General features: G+C 38.0%; 1 protein-coding gene across 1 annotated transcript in view; it reads right to left on the reverse strand.

Annotated features, from left to right (window-relative positions):
- Positions 1 to 20,441, reverse strand: part of TNK1 (tyrosine kinase non receptor 1) — a 368,229-nt gene extending 347,788 nt beyond the window's left edge. The window contains exon 1 of the mRNA XM_044077026.1: positions 20,275 to 20,441. The gene's annotated coding sequence lies outside the window, so the exon portion shown is untranslated. The remainder of the gene's footprint in view (positions 1 to 20,274) is intronic.
- Positions 20,442 to 26,585: the final 6,144 nt, after the last annotated feature.

Genomic DNA, 26,585 nt, shown 5'->3' on the forward strand with positions numbered 1-26,585 from the left:
AGGAAGGACTGTAGGTTAGTAAGTAAGGGGGTACCATAGATAAGAGAAGGAAGTAGTTAAGTGGTAACAAGGGCTTGGTTAGTGGTAGGGCTAAGGAGGTGTTTGTGCCTGTAGAGAATACCAAGTTTTTGATATGTTTTGCTAAATGTTATGATGTATGTGCAGGTCACATTTTAGCTGTTCATCAATTATTACTCCAAGTAGTTTACTATGAGAAATGATTTCAATTATTGTGTTGATCTGAGAAAGTATGGTGATCTGGGCTTTATTTATGGGAGTTTTTTCCTTTGGGGTTAATAGGATTAGTTTGGTTTTGTTTGGATTGAGAGACAGATGATTACTGTGCAGACAGGTTTCAATTTAAGTAAAGGTCAATTAAGTAATTTGTTGAAGACTGGACATAGATTCAGTGGAACATATAATGGTGGAGTCATCTACATATTGCATAAGAGATCCCTGATTGAATGAAGACCGGAGACTATTAATAAAAATACTGAATAGAAGAGGTCCTAATATATAGCCTTGAGGAACACCAGTAGAGATGTGAAGATATGGAGAGAGGGAGTTTTGCCATTTGACTGCCTGCTTTCTTGTTGATAGGTAGCTTGAGAACCAGTTGAGAGAGAATGAAGAGAGACCAATTTTAGAGTTGGGTTAGAAGTAGGTGGTGGCAGACTGTATCAAAAGCTTTTGATAAGTAAAGAAATAAGGAGAAGACAAATTTTACCTGCATCTCAGGCTTTATTAACAGCATCCATGAAGGAAATAAAGGTGGTAATAGTACTATGATTAGGTCTAAATCCATGTTGTGTGGGAGACAAATCTGGTTATTAATTACAAAGTTTAGCAGTTGGATATGTATACATTTTTTGAGAATTTTGGAGACGGGAAAGAATGGCTATGGAACAGTAGATGGGAATATCGGTAGTATTGCCACCTTTGTGAAGGGGCAAAATAAATGTTTTTTCCCAAGTTTTTGGGACATAAGATTCTAGAATAGATCTTTAAGGAGTATACTGATGGGGTAGGCAATAGGTTCAGCTGCTAGTTTTAGATATTCAGTGGGGAGGTTATCGGCTGCATTACAGCTAGGTTTGAGTTTAAGAAGTAGTCTTTTTATTGTAATAGTTGGAATAGGATTAAGTGTGAACGTGGGTGTAGGATGAGTTGTAGCTTCATGGGATGACAGGATGGCTTAGCAGAGGGGGGTGAGTGGAAGAGGATAGTACTGAAATCCCTGTAAAGTTTGTGTTGAATTTCGGTTGGGGAAAGTTAGCAGTAATGTTTGCTATAGTATTAATAAAGTGTGAGTTAAAGAGACTGGCTATTTGTTATGGTCTTTCATTTGTATGCTTACATGGTTTACTTTTTCAGCCGGGGTTCAGGAATGAAATAATGGATGTCTAGAATCTTTTGGGGTTTTGCTTATGGTTGGTTTGAAATTTCAGATAATACTCTTTTGTATCTTTATTCTGCGGTGGTACAGCGGTAGCATTGTTACCTCACAGCAAGAGGTTCTCCTGTTAGATTCTCGGCTTGGCTTGGGAGTGCCTTCTGTGTGGAGTCTGCATGTCCTCCCCGTGGTTGGGTAGCGTTCGGAAGACATGCGTACGTAAATGGGCATGCCTTCGTTGAAGGTTGAGCATTGAGCTGGCACCTCAGCATTTCGTAAAAATCTACTTCCAATCATTAGCGGACCGGAGTTCCGCTGTGGCGACCCCCTTACTGGGAAAAAGTCGAAAGACAGACTCTTTTTTTTATCTTTGGTTACCGGTCTTTTTACCAGGTTATGAAGTTGTTTGAATCATAATAGGTTTAGTTAGCATGGGACATGGCTGGTTTTGTTCCTTCTTACATGCAGGGGTGCAAGGCAGTTTAAAGTTTCTAGAAATGTGTTAAAATACTCCACAGCTTTGTCTAGTGGTAGGTTTTATAGGATGTCCCAATTGATATTTTTTAGTGTATTGATTGTCGTCTCACAGTTATACGTTGCCCATTCGATTCTCAATTAGAGTGTCTACTGTTTGGCAACATGCGTGAATAGGCGTTCTTTTGTTGAAGGTTGTGCGTTAGGCCCAACAAGCTAGCATGTAAAAATCTACTGCCAATCATTAGCAGTCTGGAGTTCTGCCGTGGCGACCCCTAACCAGGAAAAGCCGAAAGACACAAACAATTGATTAAAGTTTGTGGATTGAAGTTGGATTCCTTATTAGTTTATAATAATGTTGCTTTTGAAAATAGGGTGCAGTTCAAAGAATAAAGGTGGGGAGGTGATCACTAAGCGTATTAGGGAGTGTACCAGCGAAAGATATTCTATGTGGATCAGTAAACAGTATCCAGTTTAGGATAGAACCCTCCTTATTGTTCTAGCACAGCATTTGCCACCTTTTCTACATCAATATCACCTGCAAAAGGAATATTATGAACTTTAGCTAGAAGTTGCAGATGGTAGTCCTCCCTTAGAAGTCCACTTTCTATACAATAAGCCTTCCTTCTCTGCCTCAATATCCCTTTCCAGGGAATAATAGGGACCATAACAAGAAGTAACTGACAGTAGGCTCTAGGCCCTACCAACTGCTGCACTACTTCACTGTCCAGCCCTCTTTTAGGAGTCCACTCTCTATACAACAAACCTTCCTTCTCTGCCTCAATATCCCCTTCCCAAGGGACTATAGCTTGAAGTGGCAGATGGTAGGCGCTAGGGTGTACCAACTGTCATACTACCTCACCTTCCAGCCCTTAGGAGTCCACTCTTTATACAACAAACCCTTGTTCCCATATACAGACTCCCCTCTTCCTTGAGCCTCAGGTGCTTCCTTAGCCACCTCCCTTAAGCTTTGTACTGTAGGGTCCATAAGTTGAGCCTGTCTCGACTGTACATCTGTGACCCTCCCAAGCTCCCTTTCCACAGGAAGCCTAGTAACTTCCAACAGCTGTATCTCACTGTCAGTCTGAATAGTCTTAAAACTATTGCCCTGGCACAAAATGTTTATCATAATTGTTAATACTGTAAATATTGTATAGACTCCAGTGTTTGTAATTATCTTTTGTCATTTTCAATTCCTGCTTCTGCAAAGAATATGGCATTAGCGATCCTTACTGTATTTTTCATTTGTTAAATTGCTTCTGCACTGTTACTATACTACATTGGAATAGTTCTTTAGATTCCTATAATTGTCTCTTACTGTGCTGTTTTTATGTTATTTACTAGTATATAGTAGAGCTTTTCTCCTCGGGCCTCTGCTGAAAATGAACATGTATCCAGCCAGACTAGCCCGGTCAACAAATGTAAAATAAAATAAATAAAAATAAAATAAAAATATCATCACTCCCCTCCATCCTTGCAGTTACTGTGTCCAAGGGAACATCAGTACTTTTCTGCAGCTCTGGCTCACTTTCAGATTTACTGCTACAGGACAGCACCTTCTCTGAAACAGCCACCACACTAGCCCCAGCTTCAGGTTTGATATCTGTCTGGTTCTCTTCCAGACTACTGGACCTACATGCCCTTCTCCAAGCCTGACTGCATGTCACAGCATCTACACAAGGTACTGCATTATCAAAGTCATTCCCTATCAGGTCATCTGTAAGAATATCCTCAAACAGACCTACATGCTTGCTTCCTCTGCTACCCTCCCAGTCAAGATGAACCCTAACCAAAGGTATTTGGAACAGGGCTCCTCCCAATGTTCTGACTGGAGTGGACTACCCAAGCAAGTATTGCTTTTCTCTAACTGCTGCAGGCAGAAGCTGTGTTCCTCTAAGAAGTTACCTGCTTACCATCTACTAAAACTGATATACATCTTGGTAATAATTTGGCACCCCAATTGTTTCTAAATATCTTACCACTGGCAGTTTGTCATCACTACTTGGTGGCTCTCCTCACCTTTTGTTTCTCACCTTGCCTTGATGGACATTTGGCTGGTATGTATCCCCTCTGGTTATACTTGAAACATCTAATCCCTAACTGTGCACTTGCATTAGTAGTTTCCCCATTACAGATGTACTCTGTTGGAGTGGTTTAGACTGCCACCCCCATATCTTCCCTTATATCCATGTACAGCACTAGGTATCCCTTTCCTATGCAGTGGTGCTCGGCTTGCCAAGTAGAGAGCTCCTCTTCTCCCCAACTCCTCTGCAGAGTTGCACTCATGGTCTGCTAACCAGACTGTCAAGTCATCAGGCAAAGTGCTGTGGGCTTGTTGCCTCACCAATAGGTCTGCCAGTCTCTCAAAAGTGGTGGCCTGGCACCCACTCACCCATCTGTGAAAGTACTTAAGTCAGCAATATAATCACGTACACTTTCATCTGCCTTGAGTCTGTGTTCACAAAACTTTTTTCTATAAGCTTCAGGTGTCAGCTTAAAACAGTCACGCAAGCAACATTTAATCTTATCATAACTCAAACAATTTACATAATTTAACTTTGCTACAACCTGAACAGCTTTGCCATGGAGTAAGGGACTCAGGAACTGAACCCGGAACTCATGGTCATCATCATATTGTCTACATACCCTCTCAAAGATATGAATAAAACTATCAAATTCATCCCCATCCTTGTATTGAGGAAAATGTTTACTGACCTGTACAGTTTCTGGGGTCTGGTTATTCTCTTCCTATTACCTGCAAAACCCTCTCAAAGAGTTTGAAGCTCCATTTCATGCCAATGTTGTCTCTCATTCTCCTCACACTGTATCTCATTGTCCTCAGCTTCTAAACACCTCAGTCTCTCTTCGGTCTGCAACAATTTGGTCTCCAGTTCATATTGGCGCCGTTTCTTCCCAGCCTCCAGTTCATATCAGCACTGCTTCTCCCTTTCCTCAGCCTACACGCATCACATTCTCTCCCTTTCTTCAGCCTCCAGTTCCACTCTCCTTATATTTAAATGGATTCTCAGATCCTCTGAAGAAAATGTGGACTGTCTTGTCTCAGCAGGCTGCACATCACCAATGCCAAACTGGATATCCCCCGAATGGCTGGTATAAGCTGTGGCAGCAAACAAGACTGAAATCATTGCTTCCTTGGTCAGGTTGGCATGCACCAATCCTCTGGCTTCATACTCCTTAGCCAAATGGATCTTTGTCAGATTGCTAAAATCTTCTGCTGATGTCCTTGCCTGCTATCCCCGACTATCTAATTAAAAAAATAAATAAAACTGTGGTCGATTGAAATTCTAAATGTTTATCTTGTGGCTGTCAAGAGTGCACACCGTAATGACAACTACCCACAGGCTACTGGAATCCAATTAAAAATCCCACACACTGGCACCAATAATGGGAAATCCAGCTGTATCCCACCAGACTACCACCAATAAAATGTGATGTCTAGCTATAGCCCACCAAACTTCCACCAATTAAATGATGTCCATTACTATCTTGAGTCAGTAACTAAGGGACTTCAGTCCTCACTACTGACTCTAGTATGAGACTGTCAATTAAACAGAAATAATATTTTACAATTTTCCCCTAAGAGCACAACAGGAACATGCTCTATTTTTATGGGACTGGAGTACATACCTCTGTCCACCCCAAATATGTTCCCTTATTATACACTTCAAAGCAACGTGTCCCAGTTTACGACCTCTGATATACTCACACTCAAAGTAAATTTAAATCTCACACATCCAATCACTTCTGGGAAAGTCTGACACAGATTTCCAGCTGTGTCCCTTCCCTAAAATAATATGGTAATGATGCCATCAATCAGAGTGTTTCCATGCCCTTCTAAAGGGGTGTCTAATTATAAAAAATAAATATCAAAATAAATGATGGCAATGACCAGAACAGCCAAGCCTTCAAGGGGGACCTGGGGGGTATCAAACAGGTATACGCACTCTCTAATTTCTAAAGAAAAACAGTGATTTCCAGCCACAATGTAAAGTAATCCAAAACATTTAATAATAATGATTACAAGAATGTAAATCAATAACTTTCAACAAACACCAGAACTCAATCACTGGAAATGTAAAATTAAACTGCAGAATTAAAGTCCATTACTCTAGAAATACTCTATCTTAAAAACTAAGCTTTCCTAATCTAATTAAAGAATACTGTCCGTGATCTAATCTAATCTAACACATAACAACAAGGCAAAAGGCAGGCTTATATTTTTTGGTGAGTTCTCTTTCATGGGTGGCCACTGACTATAACTCTTCACTAACAGCTGCTCTTCACTTGACAAACTGCAGTCTTAACTGTCTTATTTTAAAAATAACAGTCAGGTGTTTGAAAAAAATATTTTTCTTGTCAATGACCTGTTTAAATAATCACTTAGCAACCAGGAACATTCTAATGACATCACCTACTGTTCAGCTGATTCTCCATAGTTCTTTAGAATGTTCCTCACACACATGTGCAATTAGAAATGTATCAGATCACTGACAGATTCTTTGAACATTCTGTATAAACAGGGAAATACCCAATATTTAAAAATGCATTTAAATTTTCACAATTAGGCATGCTGGCATACAATACAAGTTAATTTGAGAATATGCATAAATCTCCTGCCAGACATGTTAATACAGATGACAGTGTTTTCATTTTCTTCATAAGGCCTATCAGATCTTATTGTATCAGAACTTGGAGGAGAGAACATAACGTTTTAGCCAGGTTTCGGTAGCAGCAATGATGTCAGGTTGATTGTGAGCTACCAAGGCATAAATGTCAGTAATTTTTTTATGAATGCTTTGGAAATTTACTGTAATAATATGTGAGGATTTACAGGAGTTTAAATTAGAGTTAGATATTGAAGATAGGTTATTGCATGTGGGTCCAGGATTAGAGTGTATGTTTCTGTATAGGGTAATGACACAAAATCTGGGAGAGGAAAATAATACTAGTTTGTTTAGATCTACAAAGGAAAATCTTTAAGTGGTTTGCAGTTTATTAAGGGAATATAAAGGATAGAGGGTTATTAATGGGAGAATTTTTACTTTGTGTGAGAACAGTGGGTTTATTTGGTAAAGACTAGGAGATATGTCAGTGTAGCTTTTAGTTGGTTTCGATAGGAAGGTTGTAGCTGATGATGGTTAGAAGGTAAGGAGGAAGAGTTGAGCGCTGTAAAACTTAGTAGTAAAATAATAAACATGGAGATATTAGAATGAATCAATAACTTTAGTCTTAAGGGACACATAATACGAAATTATATAAAGATTTTGAACAGAGAAAATGGCAAATGTGGAAAGAATTAAAGTATGTAGGGGTTTAGGGAGAATGTTATGAGGAAGAGAAGGAAGTATAGCAGAGTGTAATTAAAGTATCCTACTGGATTGTTAGCCCTAAGAAGGAGACAATGACTGATAGGGATGAATAAGTATGATTTAGAAGAGTTTGAGAAGAGAGAGAATAACAGTAGAGAAATTTATAGTTTAGGGTAAGTTAATAACATTTGACTTACTTTGGGTAGTAATTGGAGAGAGAAGTGGTGAAGGATACTTAGAGAACTATGACTTAGATTGAGAGCAGATGGGAATGAAGGTAAATGTTAGGATAATGATCAGTCAGCATTGTGAAGAGGATAGAGCTATATGATTTAAATTTAGGTTAGTGGGGCTGGGTGAGAATAGGGGGTAGGGTAGGGGAATGGAGTGGGCTAATCCATTATAGTGGTGAGGAAGCAAAGAAAAACAATCAGGAAAACAACAGAAAGGTAATGGTGTAAAGTCCAGAGAAAGGCAGATCCTACAATGTGATCCTTGTTGTTTCAGTGATGTTATATTTATTTACTTATATGCATGAGTTGAGTCACAAAATTATAACAGTACTGTTTTACAAACTTTGCCAATGTGACCTATGAAAGAAAGGGGTAGTTACCATAATAGGAGAAATAGGGTTTTATCAGAAATTATACTATTTGAAATTTATACAAAAGTTATGCAACTGAAAACCAGGTTATCAGTTCGGGGGTGGGGTCCCAAAAGCTGCATGATAGATGATATCTGCAGAGCAGGTACTATCATGGATATCACAGCATAACTTAAACTGAATTCATCAGATAACAATTTAAGGTAGAATACACTGAATAAAGATTACAGGCATATAGGAATAGTACCCCTACTCTTTCAGAGCAGGATCCTGTACGCAAAGCGGAAATAAGTAGATGCGAGCGAACTTTAAAATACTTGTCTGATGAAGCTCTTTGGGAAGAGAAGAGCCACATTGCAGAAGTTTATGCAGTTACAGCAGTATGGGCTACTTACATAAATGGTTTCATAAGGTAGATGCAGGGCAGCAGACTGTGGGAGAAAAAAGAAAAACAAAAAAATGTCAGTAACAGAGGCAAGAATTAATCCAAGATTTAAATGTCAAAATTATCCATAGCACAGAACGGAGACCAGACTGAAAGCAACAGTGATCAAGAAGAGGTGCAGGGATTAGCATAGGAATATGGTAGAGCAGAGGAAGGCATAGGGAGAACTGTTGATACTGTTGGTGAGCAGGAGTATACCAATAGTGCAAAACATCAACCAGCAACATACAAGTAAAACCCTGTATATTGCAATTTAGAACAGGCTCAAATATCATGCAAACAGTGAATGAATTTCAGCTGTAGTAGGTCAATAGCAATTGTTACAGTGGAACTTCTCATCTGTAACTGTGAAGCATAATGTACCAAAAACTGTATCTTCAATAATTAGCACTAAATAGTACAGTCAATGTCTAGGCAATTATGCAACATTAGCTTTTTCAAATTGCATTATACAGTCACCTCTAGAATACTTGTGTGTAGAGAGATTAAAGGAGTTAAATAGATGCCTGCAGCAATAAACAAAAGAAAGGCATCTCAAGACACTTATCGATCAAAAAAATCCAGAAACATACTTTTCTTTCAAATTGAGCAGGGGACTAATCTGGATGGAGACTAATTACAAAAGAAGAACAGTAGTCACTGTAACAGGATTTAAAATAGTGCAAAAGATTAGGAGCAAGGTAATCTAAAGTGGGCATAAGAAAATTGAAAGCAGTTAAAGGTAACTCAGGGGGGCAGTCTGACCCATGATAGTAGTAGGAGGTGAAGAAAAACAATCATAAAAACAACATAAAGATAAGGGAAAAAATCCGGAGAAAGGCAGATCCTACAATGTGACTTTAGGTAAAAAGGAAAGGTTTGTTTCGTAAAGTAATCCTATATTTATAGAAAATAATGTATGGAGTCTTTGATGAAAGAGCCTGGAGTTCAGAAATCCTTCTTGCATAAGTGATAGCTAATAAGAAGACTGTTTTCCATGAAAGAAATGTTAGATCATTTTATTCTGAAAGTCCAAAGGGTTCTTGAGTTAGACCTTGGAGCACAACAGCCAGATTCCAGGGAGGTGAAGGAACCTCAAGAACAGCATAAAACAGAAAAAGTGTCAACATAATTTTTTAATGCCCAGAGGGAAAATATTTTCCACTTTCTCTTGTAAACTTTTTTGGTAGAATCTTTTTGTGAGGATAATAAAATGGTATGTACTGGAGAAAAAACCTGGGCTGCCTGATAATTATTGAAAGTGGAAAAACCATTTGACCAGCTTGAGGGCCTGCAGAGTGGGATGACTGCTCCCTTAGGGATGAGAGGATATCTGAAGTTGGGTCCAGTATCTATGGAGGATAATGAAGATGAGACTACAGGAAGGGGAACCACACCTGTTGAGGCCAGTAGGGAGCAATGAGAATGACTGAGCTCTTCAACTGGGTTGCTTTTTGCAGAAATTTGGGAATAAAGGGAAGTGTAGGACAGGCATACAGGAGACTGGATGGCCAAACATGGACTAGAGCATCTCTAGTGACTCCCCCTGAGAGGGAGTGGAACTCATCAGGGATGCTGTTGGAGTTAAAGAAGTGACTTTCTTTGGATCTGACTCCAGACCTCTCAGGGCTGTTGGATCCTGAGGCTCCGAAACTGTAGGATTGATCATTTGAAGGAGACAGTATCATATGAGAAGACTCACAGATCCAATACGGGATGGAACAGGTATGACCACCATTGGGATCTGAGCTCTGAGAAATGTTTGCATCATCCTATCTACATCTGCTTCTGATAAACGTCTTGAGGACCTGGAGGACATGGTAGACTTTGACCTGGAATGCTTCTTGGGAGTCTGCATGAAAGGAGAGTGCAGAGTAGGAGAGATTGGATCCAGGATGAACTCTGGTGGGCGAGTTCTTTGGCTGTGTGTGGTACCAGGTTTTGAATCTGAGGTTGGAGCCATAGGGCTGGCTGATATCATAATTGGATCTGAAGCTTTGTGATCTAAAGTTCGAGCCTTCAGGTCAGAAGATGTTGGATCTGAATGTTTTTGAATTTTAGCTGGCGGTTCCAACAAAGACTTCAGTGGAGAGCATTCAGTGGAGAGCATTTTCTATGCTCTGAAGTAGGAGATTTAGTAGTTTTGCTAGGGTTTGTGAGACCCAGAGGTAGCTGTTAAAGCAGGAGGAAGAAGTCCTTTTAAAATAAGCTTGCTGTGTCTGTTAGCCAACTCCCTGGAAGTGAATGCAGAATAAACATTGCAATTAGTATCCAGATGAGTGACTCCAACACAATAAACTCAAGCCCATGAAAAGCGCATTTTTTTAATCCTGCCAGTTTGTCAGCCATAACAGGAGAGGAAAGAATCGACAATCCTATAATAAAATATCTAAGAAGCACATGAAAAGAATTTTTTTAGTTAGAAAAGAGAAAGAGAAGGAAAGAAAAAAATACCAGCAACGATAATCAAGGGGTAATGTAGAAAATACCAACTCTGGTAAAATAAGGAAAATACTGTTACAAATAGTAAGGAACCTGATGCTGCACTGAAAAACTAAGAAGGAGGTTGAGAAACAATAGAAAGAAAACTATTTAGGCAAAGAGAACAAAATCACTAACATAATCACTCAAGAGCAGGACCCTGTATCTGAGCATGATGGCAGCAAATGAGATCTGATGTACTGAGGATTGGCAAAGGCATTATGGGTGGAGAGAGGAGCCTAAAAGTTGGACCCAAAGTCTAGAGTATGCATCAGAGTTGGATCTGAGGATCAGATCTAAACACATTTGTTGAGGAAGAACGAAAAGGACATCAGATCATTACATTTCCCAACTCCAAAGATATACAAAAATTCTTCAAAGCAAAATAAATGATAAAATGCACACTGTATCTCTCAAGTTCTAATATTATAACTGTTCTTTGCTCCCTATATTAATTTACTGTTAACACGGAGCTGTGTTGCTATATTTTCTACTAATAGTTAGAATTTGGGAACTCCCATATGCATCAATATATCTTCTAGCCATAGAACTTTAGAATCTGAGCTTAGAATTCTGTCATTTACAATTGGGTCACACTGATTAGAGCCTGTAATATCATACCTACATACTTGTACATTACCGATAGTTATCACTGATTACAGTCATATTAAAACTGGCTGTTATGACTGTACTAGTATGCCAGTATATTCTTTACTCTGTTGCAATTAATACCCAATAAGCTTGTGCAACTGTGTGTTTATCTCTCTGTGTGTCTTATCACTGTCTTTCTTCTCCCTTTATATTCCCAGCTGCCCAACCTGGTTTCCCAGTAGTAATGAGGACTTGCCCTGCCTGCTGAATAACAACTTTTTCCACATTATACTGCAGTCTCCCCATACTAAGGATCTGAACCTATCCTTCCCTCTGCAACAGTCCCCCCAAGGGAACAAATTAATAAGTGAAAGTATGTACTTTATATCACTGTCTGTAGAAATATAGTGTGTTATGATTGTAAATTTACTCTCACCAGCCAGGACAGTCAGCAACCAATATTATCTGTTCCTATACCTTGTCTCCCTTTTCCTTCTTATACCACAGGTCATTGACTCTTATCCTATCCAACCTGAATATTAAACTTACTGCCCTCCATTCTTTCTTTCAATATACATTACCAATGCTATTCAGCCTTTTGTCCACTAGAGGGCATCAGTTTCCTTTAGACCTTCATTCTGGCTCTAAACTTAACTTAGAGGCGCTCCGATTCCCATATCCTGTAGGAGCTTACAATCCCACTCTATCCCCCTTTCTTCTTACATTCCTCACTGCCTATCCCCTCAGTATATTCTAACTACTATCAAGGCTTTGTGTCATCTCACCCTCCCCACCTATACTTACCTTAGCTTACTGCTCCTCTGATTATTCTCCCAGGGTGAACTCCTCTGTGGCTCATCCCACTCCGTTCGCCATGCGGGCTCACTCTGCTCCCCTACCCTGCCCCCAAATTCCACCCACCCCCAGTGACCCTAAACTTATACACAAATTGCCACACCCCTATACATTAACACCAACCTCTAACTCCTCCCCCTTAAAGTGCTATCACTCATCTCCCATTATCCATTACCTTACCACTCTATCTACAAGCTTCCTGCATTCCATCTCCTATGCCTACACTAACAGCCCAAGTATACCACAAACCCTTACGTTTATTAATACTCCTAACTATACTAATTATACTCTATCTACTTACTCTCTATGAACACCATACATATCTAGGACTTCACACCCACAACAGGCAAACCTCTATTCCTACACTTAGCCCACCTCACAGTCTTAACAACTTCTCTTGCCCAGCAAAGTATTCAGTAGCCAAGTTTCATAGACTCACTCACATCTCTCATTATAACCCAATAGCTAGAAAAACCAAGAACCTAATTTTTAAACTTTCACAACTCACCCTAAAAGTACAGGTCCACTCCCTTTTAGATGGTGATATACACCCAAACCCTGGTCCCACCACAAGCACAGCTACACAGCCTGATACACCAACTCCCACTAACACACACATGCTTACCAAGCTCCCCAATTCTCTCCTGATAGCTCATCTTAACATTCGTAGCATCAATAATAAAGTTGCTCACCTGTATGCCCTTGTAGATATACATTCTTTTAACATCCTCTGTCTGTCTGAAGCATGGCTTAATCCATCAATACAAGGCAGTGTAGTTCTACCCCCTGGCTACAATATCTTGAGACTTGACCGAAATACTAAGAAAGGTGGAGGCGTAGCCATACTTTATAAGAAAGGATTACAAGTTGCCTCACTAGACCCCAAATCTCCACTTTCCAGCAATGCAGAGATTCTTCTAAGATTCAGCTTAACAAATGTAAAGCCATATATCTAATCTGTGTCTCTCTTTCCCCAGGCAATAACACCAACACATTAGAGGCTATCCTCAGCTGGCTCTCAACCAACTACCACCAAGAAACCATTATACTTGGAGACTTTAACATAAACTGGAACTCCTGTATATCTGAGCAGCCTTCTACTCATATCAACCTATATGGTTTTACCCAAACTATAACATCCCCTACCCGTACCAATAAACTTAACAACAAAACAAGTACCCTTGACTGGATATTCATTAATACTCCCCAACAAAACTATAAAACAGGCACCCACCCAGAGGACATAAGTGACCACTTGCTTACCTATCTAATCAGATATAAAACTGAAGTCCCAAACTCAACCATCTGCAGAACTATTCATTCTAACAAAAATTTTAACCCTGCTTACTTTCAAACTGAACTAAGCGCCTGTGACTGGTAACCCCTGAAACACCTCCCACTAGATGATGCAGTTAAATACTTTAATTCGAAATTTCTTTCCGTTTTAGATTGCCATGCCTCATTATGCAAAGTTAGAATCAGAATTAAACCAGCACCATGGCTCACCAAAGCTACCAAAAAAAAAATCCTCCAAAGAAAAAAACTATGGGCCAAATGACGTTCAACAAAAAGCCCCTCAGATCACTTACAATTCAGACAGCTAAGAAACGAAACAAAAAAAAGTCATATTATCCGATAAAAGAAACTATTACTGCCAGCTTCAACAAATCCACCAAAATAATCCTCAACAATTCTGGTTAGGCATCAATAACCTCCTACACCTCGGACACTCATGCACTCCTACTCCCTCTGGCTCTGTTCACAACAATCCCATCCAAATAGCCGACTCATTTAACACATTTTTCACTGAAACAATCCAATCCCTAGCCAACCAGCTGTCGTCTAGCACCTCATGCTCTACCACAGCCTCTACCAATAATCCTCCTCTATTTCATTTTCAACCAGTGCCCACATCGCTCATCTGTAACCTCATCCAGAAACTTAAACCCACCACACTCTCTGCAGATCTACTACCTGCAGAATACCTGCAAAAAGCTGCTAAAGTCATAGATATCCATCCTCATTAACAGAACTATTTCTGAAGGAACTATCCCCTTAATCTGAAAAGTCTCTCACATTATCCCCTGCACAAAGGTGGTAACTCCAAGGAGTTCTCCAACTACAGGCCCATAGCCATACTATCTCCTTTGGCAAAAATAATGGAGAAATGTATTCATTTACAACTGTTAACCTACCTACTTGAACACAATTTACTAGCCACCTTTCAACATGGCTTTAGACCATTTCATAGTAGCACCACCTCTGCTCTCTTATCCTTCACTAACCATATTAATAGTAATCATAATAATGACACTCTATCCTCAGCCCTTTTTATCGACCTGTCTAAAGCATTTGACATGGTTAACCCCCACCTCATCATAGACACACTCAAAAACCTGTCATTGGATGCCCTTACTATGCAGTGGTTCCAATCATACCTAGATAATAGGCAACAGGCTGTACTTTGGGATAATACTTTATCTTCCCACCTCCCAGTTGCCCTTGGGGTCCCTCAAGGATCCATATTGGGTCCTTTACTCTTCTCCATCTTTACAAATGACCTCCATTCTGTAATTCCACAAGCTGACTGTATCCAATATGCTGATGACTCCACACTCCTATGCTCTGCTACTTCCCAATCAGAACTTCAGTCACTAACCCAAAAGACCTTTAGCAGTCGATAACTGGCTCCTACAAAGGTGTCTTATCTTAAACCCAAAAAAAAAACTAAAATGATACTATTCACCCCCACTTGCAGAACCTCCCCACTTAACTTTACTGTCACTTCAAATAATGGAACTATAATATCTCCTGAGCCAACCACCAAACTACTCGGAGTACTAACAGATAATAACTTGTCTTTTGAGCCTCACATTAATAACACCATAAAAACAGTGAATAAGAAACTAGGTTCCCTCTATAGAATTAAACCCCTTCTAACACCTCCAGCCAGGGTTACCATTACTCACACCCACCTTATCTCCACCCTGCTCTATGCCTCTCCTATCTATACCAAAATATGCAGAAGTAATCTGAGTAAACTGTCATCCTCCTACAACAATATTGACAGATTTGCAGCTGGGTCCTCCTATAGAACTCATCACTGTATCAACCTGAATCAACTTGGATGGTTAGAATTGCCAAATCTAATACTTTTCATTCAACTAATAGTAGCCCATAAGATCCTGTATCTTCCTCAAAATACACCGATACTTACATCCCTAGTCACCCCCTATAACAATCTCAAAACCTTACGCTCATCTAATAAACTACCTGTACAAACAACTAAATCCAACAATTCAGCTGGTGACACCCTGTTCTCTAATACAGCAGGTAAAACCTGGAACAGCCTCCCAAGTCAACTAACCTCACTATCCTCAGTTAACCTATTTAAAAGCAAGCTCAAACCCTACCTCAAATCACACTGGCTATGCCCCTGTGATAACCCAAACTAACCACCATACCCTTTTCTAGACTCCCTTGATTCCTAGCCTCTTATGAACATTACATTGTGTTTACTCGCCGATACTAGTGTGCTTGACCATTCTGAGGATTTTTCCTCATGTAAATATGTATATACAATTGAATGACTAACCATTTTCATATAAGACCACAACTCTTGTGAGACTGAACACTATAATTGTATCCTTGTATTTTGCTTTTGAATACTCTATCCACTTAGCACTAGTGTTTTTCTTTTGATATTTTTGTGTGACTTTAGAATCTATAGTATCTCTTAGATATAATTTGCATTATTAATTCAAACTACTGTTGCATCAAGGTTTATTTTACATCAGATTTTTCCCTATTGGAATACAGAATATAAAATCCTAGATATGTAATATGTCATAAAACTTTGTAATGTACCAATTTCTATTGTTAATATAATTTCTTGTCCTATTTTGTTGTTGTTTGTGGAGCTTTTCTCCCCGGGCCTCCACTGAAAATGGACATATATCCAGCTGGACTAGCCCGGTCAACAAACGTAAAATAAAAAATAAAAATAAGCTAAATTTCCCTAAGTCACAATGAATGCCACCTCATGTTTCTTCCTGGAAACAAGCCACAGGTTTACTGGAACTAACTTGTTCAACAAAACATAAATAAATAAAGCGCATGACCCTGACTACCCTCTTATTGTAATAGTTTTTCCATAAGTCCAGTATTGAATCATTTTCTTATAGCTGCCGTCAATGTTCTACTCTTCCCTCTGTCCATTTTTTTTCATCTCCACTCCTTCAGCTTGCTAAGCACAGCTAAGTATTCAAATCAATTCCCTCTTTCACTATACACATGCACACTGTTCAAATGACTTTTCATGACCCATAGTCTATTTTAGTCAGAGCTTTGGCAATTCCACACTGCACACCTACCAAGCTGATTCCTTTTCATCTGCAAAAGAACTACATAAATACTTCACTTGTAGCTTAACCAATGATTGCTGGGGGGGGGGTAACTTCATCAGCACTGGAATCCAGTCTACAGTTACAGAACCTCAGTATCCAGTTAATTATTTTTACTATCCTTCACAATAAGGGACACCCTCATCTACATTGTTTCAAAGCTATAATGTACTTTACTGTATCCTGGTAATGGGTTACTATAATTGAGTTGTACAAACTTTAATTTAAAACAGCGGGGTCTACAGTAAAACTTATTTGTTGTGTGTGACATAATTTTATTGTGAAAGAAGGAGCTAGTAACATGAGAGAGCATTCTGAAATATTGAAAAAGATAATGTGATGCAAAGTAAGTAATTTAATTATATTGCTGTGCACTCTTCTATAACAGTTTTGATAAGACTTACTCATTCTTAGTCAATAGCTGTATCATGTCATGCTGTCAAGCCTGTAAATAGCTATAGGCGATACAAAACTACTCAAACAATGGCATGTTTTTCTTTGCCATCAGTTTCCTATATAGGTCAAGCTTGTTCTTTACATATAGCTATACTTTGCTTTGCTTGCTGCTAAGGAGTGACTGTATTCAGCTCGTACTATACCAGAAGTTCACATCCTTAGGAAATGCCGTAAAAGTGGTCCCCTATTTAGCAAGCTCTGGGTACAACCACCCATAACTATCCAATCCTGTGACAAATACACCAACATTTATCACATAATTATCTTATATTTGCTTAATGAACTGATGGACTGGTCTACTGACTCCTTTCAGACACTGTAGATAATTAAGGAATAAATTATTCAAAATATTTTTGTTTACCCAAGAAAGGGGCCTACTGCCACACTACACCTCACATGAATTATATTTTTGTAATTTAAAATATTACAAACATTTAGTGACCTTTGTAAAAGTAGTTGAACCAATAAATATTACCTTGACTTCATATCATGTCTGTATGTGACACATGAGGATAGTCAGAAAAACAAATAGTAAAATAAAAATGCCTCCATCTATTATAATTCCCATATATTGGGGGCTGCAAGTACCACCCCTAGATGCCCCCAACACACACACCACTTTCACATATTTCTTTTTGAAGGCCCTCAACACTTACGTTAAAGCTTACTAATTTCAGAAAACTGGAGGATGTTAAGAGGTGGTGGCAGCACCACTTCAATGGAATAGTAACTACTTAAAAAACATGCTTTACTGAATTATACTTTCAAGACCAGGACATCTGGTAGTGTAAACATTCACTCTAGGTGATGGTCACTGTTGAAGGGGTGCCCTGATGCACAATGTACGGTACTGAAAAAAGGAGGTTAATGCTTATGCAAATGTCAATATACATGATCAGGACCATATCCCCAATCCTCATAGTGCAAGAAATCTGGATAAAACCTAAAATAATGGGGGGACAAAGACCCATAAATAGGGACAGGTTTTGAAATTGCTCTAATAAACTTAGAAAGTTGCTAGAATAAAAGGTTTCTGTTCTGATACTCAAACGTATGTCAATATTTAGTGACCTCATTGCTTGGTGATTTGTCAGAAAACCACAAATTTTATGAGGAACAGACCAAAAATATGGGACAAAAATCTGGACATTCTGTGAAAATCTGGGCAGTTGAGAGCTATGACCAGGACACAATCATTTGAAGATATATTTTTAATTTTTTTTTAATTAGTATGGACTGGCTAAGGGAGGAGGTGCAGCTGCTTGCACGAGTGTTCCTAATGTGAGCAGTTTAAATGATTGAAAATGTAAGGAATTTCTATTATTATATTATAATCCTTGTATGCTATTTGCTTAAATACATTAATATCTTATAGAAATGTGTGTAGCATGCCTGCCAGTCAATACTGCAAATGCATACTATATGAATTCACCTGTCAATAATAATATCCATTTGTTAAGTAGGTAAGCCCAATGGATAAAATATCCATTTTCAGGAATAACCCGGGAGCAAATTCACAGTAGGTAAATGAGGGCTGAGAGAATTAAAGTATGTACAACAGGAACTACAACTCACAGCTTTAACCCTCTGTGCCAACTGCTATATTAATTAGAAGGGGTCACTATGTTAATCATTGTGAACAAGTCCAAAGCCATGTGAAATTGGATGGAAATTATCTTCTAGTATATCACCCATGCCCTTATCTCTGTAGTTAACTTATTTTGTGATTTGTCACTGATTTCCTATCTGGTATTGTACATTGAGTATCCTCTATCCATTTTAAAAGGTGCTATTAGATAGCAGCACCTGTTTAACAAATAACAACAAACAATAAATAAATAAATACACTGACTCCATATCAGACGTGAGGGAGCTATAACTGAGTCTTGCAAGTCTGAAAAGTTAAATGTGACCCAAAAAGACATGCACCAAATGCTGTGACTTACAACAATACCTTAAATCCATGTTTGTCTCCCACTCTGCACATCTCACTCACACTACTAAAATATACTACATCTGAGATGGCTGTACCTGGGGAATAGCCTCCTGCTCTGTACATCTCTCCTACACTACCAACTTATACTACATCTGAGATGGCAGTACCTGGGGAACAGCCTCCCGCTCTGCACATCTCACCCACACTACTAACATATACTACATCTGAGATTGCCGTACCTGGGGAATAGCCTCCTGCTCTACATATCCCACCCACACTACTAACATATACTACATATGAGATGGCTGTAGCTGGGCATGCTCTAACATGCACAAGCCCCAGGCTTGTATCTATTCTCCCTTTTTGCATAAGTATCTCTCTTTTCCAAGAAGCACAGTTACAAGCCCCTGAATATCAACATCAATCCACATACACTGGTGTAATGGTACATGTACTGCACCTAATCTGACACATGGTTTGGTATGTTATACCTGATATCCCCCTCCTCACATGAGAACAACAATCCTTTTGGTGTTATATGAATTTCACCTCAAGTAAGACTAATACCAGTGTCCAAAGAGACACTAAAACCAAGGAAATTCACACGGCTCATCCAGAAGATTTTTTTGAGTTCATTTGTTAACCAGATAAGTGTAAGTCCATTAGGGACAAATTCCTGCTTTTCAGGGTTATGCAAGGAATATTGTTAACTGCATGCTTACAGGTTAAGTACTGAAGTGGAGACTGAAGGACTCAAACCAAGGGTTTAAAGCTTGTCAGAATGTCTCAATACTGTCACATTTTTCCGATAACCATCAACAAAGCTTCAGCAATGCATAGTAGTTTAAAGTTCTGTACTGCAAAACCAGAGTTGTAAGCAAAATGTTCTCATTTGTATGTAAGGCTATCTATTCTCTTCAAATGGCATAATCCTAGTGGTATCTGTGCTCCCTGGTGGATTATTTCAAAAGTAGAATTGATCGAGCATTTATTTGTGGCATTTGACAGTTTTATCTTTCTCAAAGCAGTCTTTGAATTTGATATGCCTTGTTAAAACCACTGAAAATAAAGGCAGTATTTTAACTTGAAGTGCTGTGTTATACCCAGACAAAATAAAGGCATAAGGTATAAACATACACATATAGCTGCATGTCGGATTAATACAAGTCATCTACCTCTTACACTGCAGCACATTTTGTTAGTGTGTAACTTCCTATTATAAAGCATGACATCTTAATAATGTAAAGAATGCCAGCTGCAAAATACATATGTCAAATCACTAAAATACCCTACCACAAGTAAGCGGCAAGCAAGTAAATACACCTACCTGTTCAGTAGTTTACAAAATTGTTCTTAGTTCCAATCTATAAAGCTTTGTTATATTCCCCCACTAGTGAGTAAAGCACACATACATCCTGTCTTGGTGTTTTCTTTCAAACTCCAAACTAGTTTCTGCTCTTGCTATTCCAAGAAGATACTCAGAACACCTTTAGAGTGAATGTTTTTTGCTGATTTAACAGGAAGTCATTCAAGTCTTGAGTTTCCTGTCCTGCCTTCAGGTAGAGGCATCACCAGTTTTTCTGCTTTTTTTTTTTCCTTGTTTACTGGCTGCTGTAAACCGACACTGACCCTAAACTGAAAGCACTGCTTCCAGTTCTAGTAATATGAATTCGAACTCAAGGGAAGCGTAGTCTTTTCTGCCTAGCAGTCAGATTTTTCTTGTTTGACCTTTCAGTTGCAAAAGCCTTTTTCTCCTTATCATTTGCAGTTAAGGCTTGAGATAGTTTGCATGGAAAGGAAAGTAAATATTTACCGTGATAATTGATATATTGCACACACTGGAAGAATGCCATGACTTTTCTAAAGAATCGTAACAGCCATGTGGTTGGTGACAGGATGAAATGGAATGTGTTTGAAAACACACCGGTTCTGAAATAAACCTCACACAACCAACCCAATCTCATTTGCTAAACAGAATCCCTTCTGGAGGCAAACTGGAAATTATTAATGTGTAGAGCTATTACCATTCAAAAGATTCAATTGTTCCTGATTTTGCCTCACAATTTTGCCTTGTCCTTCATAAAATGTTTCATTTTTTGGTAAATCACTGAGGATTACAGTCTGCTAATAATACCAGACATTAAGAGTTTCGTATTCCTATTCCTCTGGAAATGCATGTTTATGCAAAACTTATTTTATTAACTTCTTTCAAGTGAATTAGAATAATATTTAAAAACAGTCCCTTATAGTCAGCCTTTGCCCCCCAACTTAGTCCACTATTGTTGAACAGAGTAGTTGTGAGTAATACTATTCAGTAACAGGACTTTTTTGCTACTAATTTTCCTTTTCATGTGAGTTTCTTTTCCAGTATAATTAAGGTGCTGACACAGCATTCATGTGGAAATCATAGGAATAAGATTTTGATCAGTGGGAACCATAACATCAGTTTGAATATTGTTTGCTTAAACAACTAAGCTATTTAACAAAAACTCATAGGAGAGGGGGAAAAATGGCCTGCACCTCCCACGTCAGCCTGTAATCTGTGCTTTTCCATTATCTTCTAGGTATGCTTTCAAGCTGCGGATGTCCAAGTGTTTCATTTATTTATTTGGTTATATTAAAGCATAAAAATCGTAGGGAAAATGTTACAAGCAGATTGGAAAATTAGATTCACACTGCATTTTAGCCTGGCTTAGTAATTAATTTACTTATTAATCTGCAATAGGATTCAGTCTTACCTAGTCTTGCAACAATTACAGAAATAAACAAAGATGAAAACAGAAAAAAGTAGAGAAGTAAAAAGTGAGAACTGAAAAAAGTGAGAAAAGTGAGAACATGCATCTGTTCACTATTACAGTGATGATTGAGAGAAATGCAGATTAAATATCATTGCATACTACTTTAGATCTCTAGTCCCGATAAATGCAGGGCTGGATTTTCATCTATTTCCCTGCACCAAGCACTTGTATGAGTCTCCTGCAGAATTTCTTGTGCCATATTTATATGCCTCTGGCACACAGGAGTAGTATTGAGGAGGGGTTAATTTAACCAGATGCCCGTCCACCTTCAGAAAATTAGCAGCAACCTATTCAAGTTTAATTTTAGCAGATGAGCCCATACAGTCAAAGGAGTAGGACAGTATTAACAATATGGCACAACAGTTAAAGTCATGAACTGTGACATTATAGAGTTATTCTCCAGGAGTACTCTTTAAAGGTTTTAGCATGTTAACTATCATTGACATAATTATTATAATTGACCAAAACAAAACTAAAAGCACATCATACACAACCTGAAACTTGCAGGCACAAAGATGCCCGGACCAGCCAGTCCATATGCCCACTAGGGGCAGCAAGATCCTTGACCTAATCCTCACCAACAGATAGGAACATTGCACCACCACAAATGTAATGACTTAACTGGTCAGGTTGGACCATAAAGCTGTCTAAAGCTCTTATGGACCTGTTGCACAGCCATAGAACAAACAGCATTAGAATCACCCAATTTAGAAACTTAAACCTCATCTGCAACATAAATAAAACATGTTGGAAAGATGGATATGTGTTTCAAAACCTACCCCTTGTCTGGAACATGCCTTCCCATCCATGCAAAGTAGGGTTCCTCCCTACACTTATTCAAGTACAATTTGGGTCAGTGGATGGGAAATCATAAATTTACCCCTGGTTTGCCACCTGTCTTTTAGAAAAGGGAAGCGTGTAAATTTTTGATCATCCATACCGAAGCTATACCCTCAATAAAATGAGTGATATCAAAAACTGTCAGATATGTTTGGGAAGCATGGCTAGGGGATTGGGACTCATTGGGGAGCACCATTCCCTATATTATGTGCAATATAATATTGTTTTAATTCTTTTTAAAGAGTAAGATGTACACAAGTATGCAGTGTAGCCACAATATGAAAAAAGTTAAAACATTGAGATGTAAAACACAAGATTTAAGTAAGATTTCATCAGGCATGATCCAAGATAATTAGACTTGGCCGGTGAACATTGGTTAAGTGATTTGTTTAGAGTCTCATGTAGAGAAAAAGGAGGCACTTATAATCAAACTCTGGTCCATAGGATGAGAATCACCCTTAATCCTGTACACTAAGTACCACAGTGTGTATTCTAGCCTAATGTGATTTTAAATAGTAAGAAGAAAAAATGGACTGAGTACTGAGTACACTCTGACAACAACACGAAGTACCAAAATAATAAAGAAAAGAAGTTGCAGAGTTCCACAACAGTTATTACCTTTTATTATACAAAAATAAACATGTAGTAAGCGCTTTTGCGATCTACCCAGATCGCTTCCTCAGACTATATTACATTGATTGTAAATAGTCTTGCTGTGTAGTGCATTTAAGTGGAGCATCCCTCACATATTAAAAAAATAGGAGAATCTGCTGATAACTAAGGTAGGACACCCATCCTTAAATGCTATACAATCTCACCATCTTGCTGTAAAATCTGTAGGATAACAAATTTAGTGTTTCTTCATTAAGGTTTTGTTCTATTTTCATGATGCAAAGTCTTGGCTGCTCTGCTTATAAAGTATGTCACAGCTGATTTTTTAAATGATTTTTTATAAAATGTCAAACTTATTCCACAATTTGTTTGTTATTATGCAGAGGTTATCAGTATTATCATTTCACAGTTGTGGGTGTTAAGACTTGAAAGGTAGATGCTTGGCAGGTCATGTTTTGCACTTTCCTTGTGTGACGTAGCTGGAGTATGGCCAAGTATAGTTGATTAACTAAACTCACCATACCATTAGATGTTTGAATACTAGAATCATTACTGCAAGTGTTCAAAATATGAATAGAAATGAGTTGAATGCAGATATCAGTCACCCTACTCACTCGTTTTCAACAGCTAAGCATTTCTGGGGAGCAAATAAATAGGGTCTTGGGCCATAGATTTTGGGGGGATGGGTACCTATAAAAGTGAATATCTAACTCTTTTCTCATACCTAGAAAGTAGCAAATAGAGCTAGTAGATCAACATGTGCAATTACTGAAGGTTAATTGAGCTTTAAAAGTCTTAGTCAACCTATGTATAATTGCCAGACACTAGACAATGCTTCAAACTGAAATGCTAGAAAACTAAGAAATGTATCAAAGCACTGTTGGTTTAAATGTGCCTTTATTTCTCTCTATAGAGAGTGGATGAGCTATAAGACAGCTGAAACAATTCCTGCTATACATGAAGGGTGGACATCCAATCTATGTTTGTAAAATGTGAAAATGGATATCCAGGTAACAGCTCCACAAATACTTTTAACTGATGCATTGTTTTGCAATCTGCTATAGTAGCTAGTGAACCTTTCTGTGCAGTGCTTCCTGTGCATCTAATCAAAAGATAATACAGTTTTCAGTGACATAAAATATCTTTTTAATGATTGCATAACATTATTTCCTTTAAAAAAATAAATAAACAGTTGAAGTGTCTCCTTGGTTTAGCCCTCTCAGTATTGTACCAGAGTTTTCCATTGAAATCTATGGAGTGCAAAATTCTTTTCACTCATGGTCTCTCATTTAGAAATGACAATAGGCAAAAGGATGAACTGATACAAATAAAGTTCAGATACAAATAAATGAGGGATTTCTTCCTGAAAGATACCCTGCCCTTTTTGAAGTCTGCATAAGGTTCACTGTGCATGAAGACCTGCAGTTTAGAAATCCTTTCAGCTAAAATGACTGCTACCAAGAAAGGTAATTTCAAAGACAGATACACATTAGGCCTTCTGAGATACAAGTTGAAAAGGATTTAGAGATAAATTATTGTATTTATAACATTTTTTATTTGTAGCAGTGCCAGAAACATGTAAGAAGTACTTACACTGTTATATGTATCTGAAACAAATCATTAATAAAGTTTGAAGATTATTTCAAAATGTTGTGCAACCTTTTCCATAAACTAATGACCAAATAAATTAGATCACTATATAACTACATATATTATATACATTGAGTGACTGCAATGGTTTATAACTGTAAGAAATGTTAACATATTAAAAAGATAAAGAACTCCTTAAAAAGTCAGTACTATGGTCATTACCAAGAATAATTATCTTATAAATCTAGTTAGACTTAACTTCTTTGAGTCCTTTGCAGGAGCTACAGGATGTGCTGGATCCTTCAGATTAAGGATCTTCAAGAATTGATTTAAAACCACCTGGAAAGCCATAGCAGGATATACAACATGCAAGCAAAGCTGGCAAATGTGCATTTTAATGGAAGACTAAGCTAATCTAGAATTATGCAATATTGGTTTAACAGCTGTTTATATGAGCTAGTGTTGTATGTATTGTGTGTATGTTTTGCCATGATGGCAAGTAGCGAAATAATGCAGCACTTGGGGTATTGAAGCTGATACTAGGTTAATTATCTCGTTGTATTTGCTTCAACAGGAAAATCTGGTATATTTATATAGGTGTGACATCCTGTTGGTGCATTGTTTAGCAGCTTTATGATTAGAGTACCTCTGAGAAGAAAAAAAATGTATCAGTCTGGTATCAACTTCAGATCCTCCATTCTGTTCGAGTAAGTAACCTGAGATTTGGATGCAGAGCTCTGCCACTTTGTAAGGTTAACATGCTGCTTTAAAGAGGAGAGGTTATAGGCTGAACCATCAGCATCTGTCTTTAACCAAAGGAGACTGACGATATTTGCTATTTTCCTTTTTTTACTTAAATCAAGTTTAGAATCAGAACAATTAGACAAAATGCATATAGTAAACCCTAATATCAGTTTAAGAACTGAAGAAAAAAAGTGTTGGTCATTCATTCTCAATTATGCAGGATCCCACTGCAATAGATATGACACAGAAGCAAAAAGATCCACTCTTGGATGACCCTATGCTTCACTTTTTTCTCCCATTTACTCTCTAAAACAGAATAAGATTTCTCTAGTTAGAGTGGCTGCCAGATGGTATATCCTGACTTAGACTAAAAATGACATGAAGTAATATTTATCTAAATTACATTCACTAAGATTACCATAGCTAGCTTGCAAAGAAGGTAAAAATGGGTACCTCCCTGTTTGTTGATATTGCAGATATCTGCTCCATTCTCTGAAAGACTCTGAAGAACATTGTACATTAGTATAACCTGAAGTTAGTCAGAGCCATCTGGCTAGCCTCTCTTTGGTATTTACATGCTGCTGTCTCTGAGAGAGAGACCACTGCCCTTGCACTTTCAGGTCCTGGATATGAAATTACCAAACATAATGGATATATTCTGCCACAAACTTCTCTACCCTGGTATCTGAAAAACAAAGACCAGCCTTTGGTTTAAGGTAGTTTGGCTTTAGGGTCATTGAAACCTGTAGTGGATATTGTTTTATATATATATATATATATATATATATATATATATATATATATATATATACATATACATATATATATATATATATATATATATATATATATATATATATAAATATATATATATATATATATTTATTTAGACACTTATAACAGTGCATGTACACTTCTGTTTGCTAGAATGCATGTAGAAAAATATATTCACTTAGTTGCATGTACATTTCTGTTTGTTAGCAATATAATTCATATATGCTTTAAAAAGCTAAACCTGGTACATTAAAAGTCGTAAATTGTGACATTATTGTAC

Source organism: Protopterus annectens, chromosome 7.part0 (genome assembly GCF_019279795.1).
Source record: "Protopterus annectens isolate FY-2018-M chromosome 7.part0, PAN1.0, whole genome shotgun sequence".
NCBI lineage: Eukaryota > Metazoa > Chordata > Ceratodontiformes > Protopteridae > Protopterus > Protopterus annectens.